The sequence below is a fragment of the Asterias amurensis genome, chromosome 7 (assembly GCF_032118995.1).
Source record: "Asterias amurensis chromosome 7, ASM3211899v1".
Taxonomy (NCBI): domain Eukaryota; kingdom Metazoa; phylum Echinodermata; class Asteroidea; order Forcipulatida; family Asteriidae; genus Asterias; species Asterias amurensis.
In genome coordinates, this window is record NC_092654.1 from 5068143 (window position 1) to 5081840 (window position 13698).

Consider the following 13698-nt stretch of genomic DNA (forward strand, 5'->3'; position numbering starts at 1 on the left):
ATAAAATCAACAGGCACTTTTTAAATCAGTCAAAATATTCAATCCATCTTGTTTAAGCTCTTCAAGTTAAATGGTAAATTCATCCAACTGACACCCTCTGTTTGTAATTGTATGGATGTGTCACATCAACACACACTGTTTCTATTTCCAGACCTCTGCATTGCGTGTATCAGTCTACGAAAGTAAACACAACACGGAATGTAGCCGCCCACATCAATCTATAACAATAACACAAAAGGGGGGCCACGCGCATAGGCTGTCCCACCAGGTCCACAGTTCAACAACCACATAAATGGTGACTAAACTCTGTAGGTTCAATTCTGTTTCCTAACCTTGGAGTGAACTCGACTCCTTTATTCTTGGAAACAAATCACACATGTCATAAGCGTCTAAGGAACAAATCAATAATCTTCTTCGAAATTCTTTATAATACATGTAGATGCACTGTTTTCCACACGTGTGAATGAACTGTGGTTGCAATTAGAGCCAAGCCTATTGCATTTTTCTGGAAACTTTATTGTTATGTAAAAGACAGTTCAATAATTTCTAGAGAGCACAGCAATAGGCCTTTCAGTGAACACACACAATTCTTTAGAACTTATCATCTTCTGAGGAAATGTTATGGCTCTTTAAAATGGCCATTTTTTCCCTTCTTTTCCAATTTGAATCAATCAATTAAAGCCATTGGACCCTTTCGCTACAGAAAAAAAAAAAAAAAGTTCACAGATTTACAAATAATTTACAGGGTTTACAGAAGGTAATGGTGAAAGACTTCTCTTGAAATATTAGCCCATGAAATGCTTTACTTTTTGAGAAAACGGTAAAATAATATAAATTCTCGTTAGCGAGAATTACGGATTTTTTTTTAACACATGTCATGACACGGCGAAACGCGTGGAAACAAGAGTGGGTTTTCCCGTTATTTTCTCCCGAATCCGAGGACCGATGAGCCTAAATTTTCACAGGTTTGTTGTTTTATATATAAGTTGTGATACACGAAGTGTGGGACTTGGACAATACTGTTTACCGAAAGTGTATAATGGCTTTAAAAGAAGAAAAAAACACCCCATTTAAAATGGGGCTGGTTTTTTTTTTGTGTTTTTTTTCAGCCACCATTTACACTGCACATTGTACAAGTTATGCGAAGATGGACAACATAGCATTCTAATCATTCAGTGTTTTACACTGATCGAGTAGAGACCGAGTAGAGACAAATCCAACACCATGAGACTCAACACCCAAACTATTGGACTCTTAATTGTGGTATTCATTTAAAAAAACAATGCAGGAGCCTAGATCTCAAGTCTACACATGTACGACCCCAGTCCCCCAAATGAACACACATGTAACTAAATATGACAAACATTATGATTAGTTAAATGTACTTAAAGGTAGTGGACACTATTGGTAATTGTCAAAGACTAGCCTTCACAGTTGGTGTATCTCAATATATTGTATGCAATAAAATAACAAACCTGTGAAAATTTGAGCTCATTTGGTTATCAAAGTTACGAGATAATAATGAAAGAAAAATAACCCTTGTCACACGAAATTGTGTGCGTTTAGATGGTTGATTTCGAGACCTCAAGTTCTAAATCTGAGGTCTCGAAATCAAATTCGTGGAAAATTACTTCTTTCTCGAAAACTATGGCACTTCAGAGGGAGCCGTTTCTCACAATGTTTTATACCATCAACCTCTCCCTATTACTTGTCACCAAGAAAGATTTTATGCCAATAGTTATTTTGAGTAATTACCAACAGTGTCCACTGCCTTTAAATAATTGGTAAGAACAGGCTAGTTTTGAAGAATCACAGCCACAGTGTGCCTATTGAAAAATACAGGATGGGGGACCCACCTGAAACCAATAATTATCCCTTGAAAAAAAAAGCCCTTCATCTTTGTTCATGTAACGATGGGATATTAACCTCAAACTCAGCATCATTCAAATTAGGTACATGTATGACCAAATACCGAGTGAAATTATCTGAATCTAAGTAGGAGTCACTCAGAGTGGTGTGCAACATGCAGAGTTTCAGAGAATTTGTAAACATGACTTGTCAAATCATGTCAATGAACTGATTAAAAACTTTGTCACGCATGGTAAAAAGAGACTTGAAGGTCATGGCCTTGGTTGCCCTGCGCTCGATTTTCACAAACACTTAGAATCATCTTTAAGATGGGTTGTCAATATCGCCATAGTGATTTGTGTTATGACATCACACTCGTCTCAGCAACAAAGAATGTTAAAGACAGCTTACCAATATTTACTCAATTTGTGAAATCAACTAACAGGTCTTGGCCTTCAAAAGTTTCCGGCTACCCTGTAGACTTCAAGATTTTCATATGGATGTTCCCTTCAAGTGTGCATTAGATATTTCATAAATCAGGGTTGGACCTGAACGTTGGTCAAGTAAATTACTCAAGGGAGTTAGATTTAAAGGAAACAAAATGCAATTCCTTCCAAAATGAACATTCTGGCTTTTCTGGGTCTTATCTTTATAATACGGTATAATCTCTGTCTTCAGTATTGTTTTCATCATTTACAGGCTATCTAGTTTCCAGCTGCTCTTCAAAATCAATCTTCGATTTCAATCTTTAATGTCACGCCTTCAGATCAAATTTTGATAAAAAAGCAAATAACAGAAATATGATCTGAAACTTAAACTGGACTCTTCCAGTTGTTGACCCCCATCCCACTGCACTTGGCAAAATGCAAATGGAACGTGGGAGGCTAAATTTAGAATATTCTATTGATTATTAAGTCATAAATTACAGAGTACATTGGGCCCCTGCAGGGTATGGCCAGCAGTATGACTGTCTGACCCTGAAGATGGTTTGACTTTCATTTCAGCAGGGAGAGATGTTCTGACAGTGACACCCTAACATTCTGGCATTGTGACACGTAATGTACTCTGTGAATTCTATTGTGTCTTTCAACCCCATGTACCTGAAGGGGCAATGTTATTTTTTCATCAGCAGTTAAAAGCACTGGACACTAGAATAAAAACTTACTTGTTAATGGTCAATGGACAGCTGTTGATAGTTGTTGATAGTATTTAAAACATCCATGAGAAACGGCTCCCTCTTAAGTAACTTGTATTTTGAGAAAGAAGTAATTTCTCACTATAACATTTAAATTTGATTTTGAGACCTCAGAATTTGTAAGGTCTCGAAATAAAGCATCTGAAAGCACACAACTTTTGCGACAAGGTTTTGTTTTCTCTCTTTGAAATAAAAGACATCAGGCAGCCTTAAACCTATGCCAAAAATCATTTGATGAATTATACAGATTCAGAAATTACTCTTCTGTTTTTTATTTTCCTGCTGTGCAGCTTCCTATAATCTTCCAACATGTATGAGTGACATTTCAATGACTCATGTATGCTGCCTCAGGACTCTGTTGAAGTCTGAGGTTAACAAGATGGAATAGGAGAAATATGACACGAGAAAACTTTATTAATCTCCCAAAAGAAATTGTATTGGGATTGACTAGAAATTGAGTTTTCATAAAAGTAAATTAGGTTAGACCCATTGCCCCTTTTTCTGATTATCGGTCAAAACAAAGAAAAACTTGAGGTTTATAAGACAGTATGAATTTTTGTTGAATTCCATCTGTCCCTGTTACAAACACTACCTCACTACCTTAAAGATATGTTTCTGTAGTTTCTTGAGTTGTCCTGGTTTTACCTGGAAATATTCCTCACAGGGACCATTTCTCACCATCTATTTCTGTCTGTCAAACATTCCCATGTCTAAATCTACAAGACCTAAATCCATATTTATTACTTAAAACTACAGGATCTATAAATTTGCCTTGCTGATTGTTCTTTGGCGAAAAAAAAGATGATATGGAATGAACCAGCTTTACAAAACACTTTTTTTATTTATTTAAATGCCACCTATTCAAATTAAAAGATGTCACACCGAAAGCCCCCATTCCCCGAACAGCAATTCAATACAGCAAAGGATGACATCAATTCAATCAACAAACAATATCCACAAAAAAGTCATAATGTATCTCCACCCATAATCCCAGGGCCCAACAAATAACTTGACTATCTCTTGATGCAATAATGTATCACGCCCCAATAACCAACCGCAGTACATGCAATGCATGCTCTTTTTGTTTTTTTGTGTGTGATCAAAGTCGACTTTAAAATTTGATTTATGTTAACTCCAGACACCATTAGTGCTCACCCCTGTCCTATAGCCCATGATTAAAACCATCCATTATACTCCATTTCTCAATTGCTCCAAGAGTATCCGCAATCTCATTACCACTGCCGCCCAGATCAGACAAGACAGGCACGGAGACATACTGTCTGGATTCGGTACAAATATATCAGCAGAATGTTTCAAATTATACTGAAATACATCACATGCATGAAAGCAATGCACACATTCAATTTTATTACAGATTGAGGGGGGGGGGGGGCAAACGGGCAGGAACTTTGTTAAATTCCCTGTGTAGACCAGACACTTGGAGCCTCAGTGCTGTAACAAATTGCAAAAACTTCACTGAGCCAAAGGATGATGATGCTCAAGCCTGATGCTTCACGGAGGCAACAAAAGGCAATTGCCTCCATGCCCCCTGGTCACTCAATGCCTTTGTTGCCCTTGCCCTTGCCCTTGTAAAATTGAAGCACATATCCAATACCTTGGTGCTTTCCCATGATCTTACTCTTGCCACCATGCCCCTGGTATTATTGGTACCTGCTGCAATATCCTTTATATATTTGTTAACATGCCCTCTTGTATGAACATTTTGTGTTTCGAACAACGCCTCATAGCTTCATACAGAATACGATACATACATGTAATGTACATGTCGGCCTTCATCGCTAATGCAGAACCTTTCATTTGATTGGTGGAAGTGGATCGCATGTCATCTGGTACTTTGCCATTATGTACTGCTGCGATGCTCCAAAATTTAATACCATGACATATCTAGGAGTCCTTTGGATAGAGTCGCTCTTACGAATCATTCTCCGCCTATAGTTTGGGCAAATGAGGCAAGGTCATGCCACATTGTGTTCAACCTTTTAATTCTGTTGAGTAAGTATGCAAGGAAATGTGTCCTGCACTACAATAGTACTAGGTCCTCATTTCAACTGTAGTAAAACATAATGTATTTGTAAGCAGGTTTCCTCGCAAAACACATGATGATATCTTCTTGGAAACTGACCAGTTGTCATTCAATAATGAGCTCTGATTACAAAACACTGATGTCGAACTTGAATCTTCCCCTTTATGATGTGAATTACACAGTACTGCACATAAATTAGTGCGCACTATGCCTACAAGTTTTCTTTTACTACATTATGAACATGTAAACAAAAACTGTAGGCATACCTGTTTTGTAACTTTAAACTCTTTAAAAACACTTGGGCGTAAAACGGTAATTCATTTTACCTAATGTTACAATGTCATTAAAATTGGTGAAAAGGGACAATGTTTTGCCTTGTACAGAGTAGTTAACATCACAGCCTGGTGCAACCCTACATTGCCCTAGCACAAACAAAACTGAAAAACACAGCAGGCAAGAAAAACAAATAAGCGCACATTTCTGTCTTCATCATTCACAAACATTTCAGGCCGCTGATGATACAGAACAGTGTCACTCCAGCCCAGGCATTATCATTAGATTTCTTCAGGGGTCAGATTGCCAATTTACAAAGAATGCGACTCTTCAACATACGCACATCCCATTTTCATTATCGTTCAATTACATTGGCAGCAAATGTCATTTCATGTTTCTAGGACAGGCCGGGTACCGATAGACAAGACTGTATAAACTTAGTATGCTGTGGTGTACCAGTTTTGAGTGCATAATTTGGTTTGTTTAATAGTGGACAGTACAAAATTGTCTTTTCCCCTTCCACCTTCATTTACTATAACAATTTAATGGCATTTGAATTTGAAATTTGACTCCCATAAATGGCCGACCGTGTTAGTCGACGAGGTAAAAGGAAAACCGTGCAATTTAGAGGCATGTTTGTGTGGATCATTGTATTCTACTTTTACAACATCTTTCTACCCATATGCATTTTATAACAAACGGTTACAAACGCTTTTCAAAGACCAACTCGACCGATCCAAGGCAACGTGTTCCTTTAATGTACAAGTTTATAAAGTTTGCCACCCTGCAAATCCATACATGTTAGGCCTATTGTGTAAGAAAATGTTCTTCATGCTTGCGTAGTCAAGCAATGCGGTTGTTTTTGTAAAAACAATTTGGTAATGCGAGAGGGTTAGGCCTATAACCTAATACTTGTACTGAACCGTATTGAATATTCAGCACACACATTATATGAGAGCATAGCATGACACACTCAAATTACAAAGTATCATACTCTTATTGTTCAATCACTAGTATGAACAGAGGTTTTTACACATGTAATGTTTTAAATAAAAGAAATCGGACAAAGAATCGGATTAAGAAGAATATTATGCCTGTTATATCAGTGACAAAAATGACAAAAAATAGCAATGTGTTAATTAGTGAAGACAAAAATGAGTGCACAGGCAATTTGAATTGTTCCAACTTACCCTTTGCAACAACAGTACTGGATACTTACTTACATATATGACAATTGGGTTAAAATTACTATGTCTTAACTCATCTGTTCACTAGAAAATGTTTAAGTGTAGTGTACACTACCCCAGACAGAATGCAATGATCTGCAGACAGAGCCTTTTTACCTAGATACTGTAAAATGTATTCTGGATTTTGACCCCTACACATACGTGTATTTAAATTATCACATTACAATTTGTCCAGTTTCATATTCACACCCGGAATCTATGATGTCATTGTCAACACAGCTAGATGTAGATTGTACAAAATGTATGTCAAATTCAGATAACAATTTACAAATTATACTATGTACACGAACTGTGTTGCAGACAGTACAAATGAACAATGTGTTATCTGCCTGTTGATGCCGCACTTCTCAACCGGATGTCATGTAATACATGCATGTGTTTTAAAAGCAAAAATTATACAGCGAATATGAGAGCCCTAGTTTCTTTGAAAATCCTTACTGATCAATGACTATGACAAGCAACTTTACTTGGAATATCAAGTTGCCGTTGACGTATGCAAAAGTGTCAACAATTCACTTGTTATCAATCATACAATATTACAATTCCGCTTAATATTACGATAACAATGGCCGCATGATAATTATAATTATCAAATTGTACACATCATGGTTCAAATTGAAGTGGGACATATAATTGTGCGTAATGCAAATGTCCTGGTGTTGAGGGGTTTCCCACATTTTAAAGACCTTTTGAAGTGTGTGGTACGAGGTTTTGATATGTATTCAAATCATTGATTATTGCAGTGCACTGTATGAAACTATACACACAAGAGTCTGAGGGCTTGGCTGTTGAACTAACTTTGTTTAAGCTGTAGAGCTTTGAGTGAAGAAGGATCGTTACCAGTACACAATTTTAAAAGCGACAAAATGCTTGATTTTCAGAAACACCAATTTTGATTTAAATAGGCGTTTCCTGTGTTTTTTATGAATGTAATTAAATAATGTATAATTGATCTGGTGAGCCCAATTCCATTCTGTATGCTAAATGTACATAGTAGACCATGTATGCTGGGACATGTCTGTATTTAGTTCCGACAGCTCTCACCCACTTCACTTGAAATTCCAGAAAAGCCTTATGAGCAATCGTTTTCTTCTAAGAGCCATCAAACCCGGAGGTATGGCAGCTCATTTGTTCCAGCTGCCATTCAATTATATAATGGCCAGCTTGAACGGTGAGTTGTCATAACAATCGCGATCTGAATGCCTTTGTTGTTATTGCATTTTAACTGTTGTTCTTTTTCCGTGTCTGCCCTTTTATCTGTCTGTGGTTCACTTTTTCAACTCTGAATTTAGGCCCACTATTTCTCTATAGTAAGGTTTAACCCCTTTTTAACGCTGTTTAGCCCCTTTTTTACTGGTGAGCCAAAGGAATTTCCCATGCAGGGACAACAAGTTTTATTGTATTGTATTGTATTACAGTACATGTACAACAGATTTTGAACAATAATGTTAAACTCACTTTTTACCCCATCAACAGTATACTTTATATCAAATTGTATTACATTGTATAAGTTCCCACAATGGGCCCTCCCAACCACTACAAACATTGTAAATAATAAATAATAATAATAAGACTTATGTAATGCGCACATATCCACCCTGCTGGGTGTTCAAGGCGCAGTAAAACCAAAAACAAAACAAAAACAAAACACAACACAAAGAAAAACAGACACAAAAAAAATTAGTCATTGAAAACCTGTGACATAAGATCAGTTTTGAGAAGAGACTTGAATTTTGCAGTACAAAGACAAGATCGAAGATTAAGTGGTAGAGAGTTCCAGATGCGTGGCGCGGCTGAAGAAAAAGACCTGTCACCCCAGGAGTGTCGAGACTTGGGTTCATTGAGGAGAAGCATAGAACTTGATCAAAGATTCCTTGATGGAGTGTAAGCAGTTCAGAAATATAGTGGGGAGCCTTGCCATTAAGAGCTTTGTGGACAATGAGCATCAGCTTGAAGATGATTCGTTGAGAGATAGGGAGCCAGTGTAGTTGTTTCAGAATGGGGTAGATAGAACAGGATTTTCTAGACAGTGTCACAATGCAGGCAGCAGTATTTTGGAGCCGTTGAAGTCGGGAAATCTGCTTGTTAGGAAGACTGTAGAGAAGAGCATTGCCGTTGTCAAGACGAGAAGTAACAAATGCGTGAATGACCTTTTCAGTGGCACTTTTGTCCAAGTACTTGCGAATCTTACCTATATTCCTGATGTGATATGATGATAAACGAACAATGTTGTTGATGTGTGGCTGAAGTGTCATCGATGAATCAAAAATAACCCCTAAGTTCCGAGCTTTCAGCGAGGGAGCTATCCGAGCATCACCGATGGAGATGTATGGCACTGAAACCTTAGTTAACTGTTGACGTGACCCAAATAGAAGGAACTCTGTCTTATCATCATTTAACTTCAGGAAGTTTTGTTGTGTCCAACGTCGAATCTCTTGGATGCATTTCTCAAGTCTTGCAATAGATGCATTTGCGTTTTCTTGAGAAGATTTAAACGTGATGTATAGCTGAGTGTCGTCTGCGTACACATGGTAATTCAGATTAAATTTCAGGATGATGTCACGAATCGGTAAAGTGTATAGCGTAAACCACTGCGGGCCGAGTACCGACCCCTGTGGCACAGAGTAGTTCAAAACAACAGGGTCGGATATCGCGGTGCCAATACATACATGCTGAGTTCTATTGTAGAGATACGATTTGCACCATGCTAGGGCTGTGTCCTCTATGCCACGGTGGTTCTGGAGCCGAGAGAGAAGGATGTTGTGATCGACAGTTTCAAAAGCAGCACTCAAGTCTAGCAGGACTAGTGCTGTAAGGTTACCATTGTCCATTGCAGAGAGAATATCGTTGCTCACACGGACTAGTGCAGCCTCGGTCCCATGGAAAGGCTTGTATGCTGACTGGAACACGTCGGACAGGTTGAAAGTATGAATGTGATCAGAAATACGTGATGAAACTACTCGTTCGATGACTTTTCCAAGATATTTTAAGTTTGCAACTGGTCTGTAGTTTTTGAATATCTCCTTGTCCAGGTTTGGTTTCTTGATGAGCGGCCTGATGTAGGAAACTTTGAGGCTATCGGGGAAACAACCGGAACTGAGGGATTCGTTTACAAGCTTAGTGATGTAGGGTACAAAAATATCGATGTTTTGCTTTATCATGGATGTTGACACTGGATCCAGCTCACAGGATTTTGAAGGAGATTTCATAATAACCCTTTGAATCTCAGCAACAGTCGCAGGCTCAAACACAGATAGTCTACACTCTGGTTGAAGTTGTGGCAATGTCTGCGGCACGTTATAAGGGACTGATGAAAATGATGAGCGGATGTCTGAAATCTTGGTGACAAAGAATTTCTGGAACTCATTTGCTAAGTCCGGGTCATTGTAAGTGGATGGAAGGACAGGGGTTTTGGGTTTGAGCAACAACTTACCAATTATCTTGAAAGCTTCTTTTGATCTCCTGAGGATTCTTGTACTTGAGATGAATAATGGATGATCTTTGCCTGGTTGATCAAATTCCTAACTATTTTACATTGGTTGCGATGTTCTTGTCGTCGTATTGCCAATTTGCCATTTTTCCGCCACTTCCGCTCCAGTTGACAACAGATCTTTCTCGCTGTACGAATATCATCATTGAACCAGGAGACTTCAGTTCGGACCTTAATTGATCTCGTTTTCCAAGGTGCGTATTTATCCAAGATGTCACTGACTGTACTCTCATATTGGCTGATATAGGAATCCAAGCAGTCGTGATCAACTTCTAGATTTGCTAAATGGGAGCCTATGTCGCGGAACACTTCGGTAGGATTCACATGTTTCCATTGTCGGCTCTTTATAGTAACGGTTGGGACTTTGGGCTTGCACAGACTCAAGTGACACATGACTGCATAATGGTCTGATAATCCAGGTAGAATAACAAAGTTTGAGACAATTGGTGGGGAGATTTCACGAGTTATGACAAGGTCTAGGCAATGACCGAGACGATGAGTCGGCTCCTTGATATGCTGGGTAAGACCAAAAGCCTGAAGTAGATGCTTAAACTGGTTTGCATTGGTGTTGTGGATGTCATCAACATGAATGTTAAAGTCGCCGGTGATGATGATTTCCGATGGATGAAGCAGATATTCCAAAATCAAATTCTCAAACTCCCTTAGAAAACTTGAGAAAGTCACATGTTGGCCGTTTGAATCTCTTTCAGGTCTGTATACAATGACAAGGCGAATAGATTTAGAGTTTCCGCAAACTTCAGCATGAAGAGATTCAAAAGTTGTGTACTGGACGTCATTACTTTTCACAGAGAGGGATAAAGTAGATCTGTACAGTATTGCAACTCCTCCATCGGTCTTGTGAGGTCTTGGGATGTGATGAAAGTAGTAGCCTGCAGGGGTACACTGACGACATGTTAAGTTGTAGGCTGTACATAAAATTGTATCACATACATGAGTTTTGTACACTTCTGGAAATTGAATGACATGTACATCAAGGTATTGACCAGAAGGTGTTTGGCCTCTCATTGGAAATCATCCATCTAAAAACATTTAAACAAAAATATTCCAGGCAAACTCTTATCAATTTTTAGACACTGTCAGATCGCACAGTACAATTAAAGGAACACGTTGCCTTGGATCGGACGAGTTGGTCTACAAAAAGCATTTGTAACCGTTTGTGTAATGAAATGTTTTAAAAGTAGAATACAATGATCCACACAAATTTACCTCGAAATTGCGTGGTTTTCCTTTTACTAGGCCTATGCAAACTAACACGGTCGGCCATTTATGGGAGTCAAAAATTTTACTCCCATAAATGGCCGACTATGTTATTCAAGGAAGTAAAAGGAAAACCGTGCAATTTCGAGGCATGTTTGTGTGGATCATAAAATTCTATACTTTTACATTATCTTTCTACCCATGCATGATAACAAACGGTTACAAACGCTTTTCAAAGACCAAATCGATCGATCCAAGGCAACGTGTTCCTTTAAAGGCAGTGCTGGACACTATTGGTAATTACTCAAAATAATAATTAGCATAAAACCTTACTTGGTAACGAGTAATGGGGAGAGGTTGATAGTATATTTCTCACAATGTTTTAAAACATTGTGAGAAACGGCTCCCTCTGAAGTGGAATACTTTTCGAGAAAGAAGTAATTTTCCACAAATTTGATTTTGAGACCTCAGATTTAGAACTTGAGGTCTCGAAATCAAGCATCTGAAAGCACACAACTTCATGTGTTTTTTTCTTTCATTATTATCTTGCAACTTCGACGACCAATTGAGCTCATTTTTCAGGGTATTTTTTTTATGCATATGTTGTGATACAGCAAGTGAGAAGACTGGTCTTTGACAATTACCAATAGTGTCCAATGTCTTTAAGTATTCATTTTTGTGTGGCAACTTGAAGTTTGGGGGATTTAAAAGCAAAGATTGTGCTTTTACATTTAAAACTTTTGTTACGCCAGTGCACTAATTTGTTATATTGAGTGAGCAGGATGTTTTATAAACAGTAATTTAACAAAATGACAACTTTACCCTTTTTCAGAATATCTAAACTTAGTAAAAAATATAACCGTTCAAAACAACATCCATGGCGTGTCATGGCCATATCAGACTCAAATTCTGAGACCGCTTACACTGCTAAGCTTAGTTGGTATAGCACCAGTCTAATGTTCCTGGAGGTTGTATAATATTGGAAATGACCCAATATCTCTGCTTTTGTTGGCAGTCAATGTAATAAGGTTTATCAGGAATAGCAAAATATCAAGAGAGGGCGCTGTTGAACTCAGGGGTCGAAATTGCCACTAGCCCGCTAGCCCGGGACTACCAGATTTACAGCTGGGCTACTGATTTTTCCAGTTTGATAGCCCGACGGGCTAGTGGAAAAATAATGCAAAAATCATCATCACAAACAATAAAGAACTGTGCTGCGGTGTATTGTAAAGTTTGTGCCGTGACTCGAGCAATAATGTGTTGTTCAGGCTACCAAAATCTCATCAGGGCTACTCAAAAGTCTTGCTACTAGCCCTGCTGACTACCATGAAAATACACTTAATTTCGACCCCTGCTGTTGAACCTGGACACAAAGATATGGGCGATGCGTGCGCAAGTCGTGCATGACAACATACACCGCACAGCAAACTGCCCCATATGCCTTCCCACAACGCATTGCGGTTCTGAATCGTGATAAACCTTATGTAAAGGGGAGGAACAAAAAGAGTCTCTCACCCTCTTGCTTCGTTGACACAATTGGCATAACATAGCAGACTTTGGTAAATGAACAAAAATAATAAAAATACAACAACAAAATATAACAAAAATGTGTACTTTTTGTTAGGAATCTGTCCACTGTGTGTGACTTTGACCATTTATAACCCTCACACAAAAACAAATGATGACAGTGTTACAGATGATCTCTTGGTACAAGACAAACAAATTAAAAACACAAGACAAATAATAAAATTTGTAAGCTGTTTGAAATGATTGATTGATGTGCTTGAACTTTAATTTTTAGAGCTGGTCAACGAATTTCAATTTCAATAATTAATTTTAATGAAATCAAAAACACTTTGTTCTGTGTTTACAACTTACAAGACTTTCTTTGCTAAAGACTTTAGCAAAGTAAAAGAATGAACAAGAAAGATGGGGGAAAACATACCTGAGTCAACTTGAAAACGGTTGCAAACTCTCTCTCTTCGGTGTCGCTGTATGCAGTCTGCCATACAAATTTTACAACTGACAGACTGAGCAAAACAAACAAGTCCGACTGAGATGAGCCGATGCTGCTTGCTTCTGTGTGTGAACGGGAGCGTTCCTACGAACACGACAAGCAAACTCAGAACTGCGCCAAAATAAAGTCTTTAAAGAACACAAACTGCTCCGGTCGGTCGTCGGCTTTCAACAAGCTCTGCCTCAAATGTGTTTAACTAAATCTGTTCACTTCCATTTAGGGATTCCCCATTTAGTTTTAAATATAGAATAACTTTTCATCATTCGGGCGGTGGGCAGTGAATGAAATGTGTTTTATTGTTATTCGGCAGTAACAATTTTTACTCGCACGTTTAATCATGTTAATAGGCGTTGCATTATTGGGAGT

The 13698-nt window shown here is 38.2% G+C and overlaps 1 protein-coding gene across 3 annotated transcripts in view; it reads right to left on the minus strand.

Moving 5' to 3' along the window:
* The window catches only part of LOC139939540 (uncharacterized), a 40879-nt gene extending 27217 nt beyond the window's left edge, over positions 1-13662 (minus strand). For 2 of the 3 annotated variants that reach the window (XM_071935541.1, XM_071935538.1), the window contains exon 1: positions 13261-13662. The gene's annotated coding sequence lies outside the window, so the exon portion shown is untranslated. Of the gene's footprint in view, positions 1-6550; positions 7292-13260 lie in introns of those variants that run through there. The other variant, XM_071935539.1, reaches the window with a different exon arrangement.
* Positions 13663-13698: the final 36 nt, after the last annotated feature.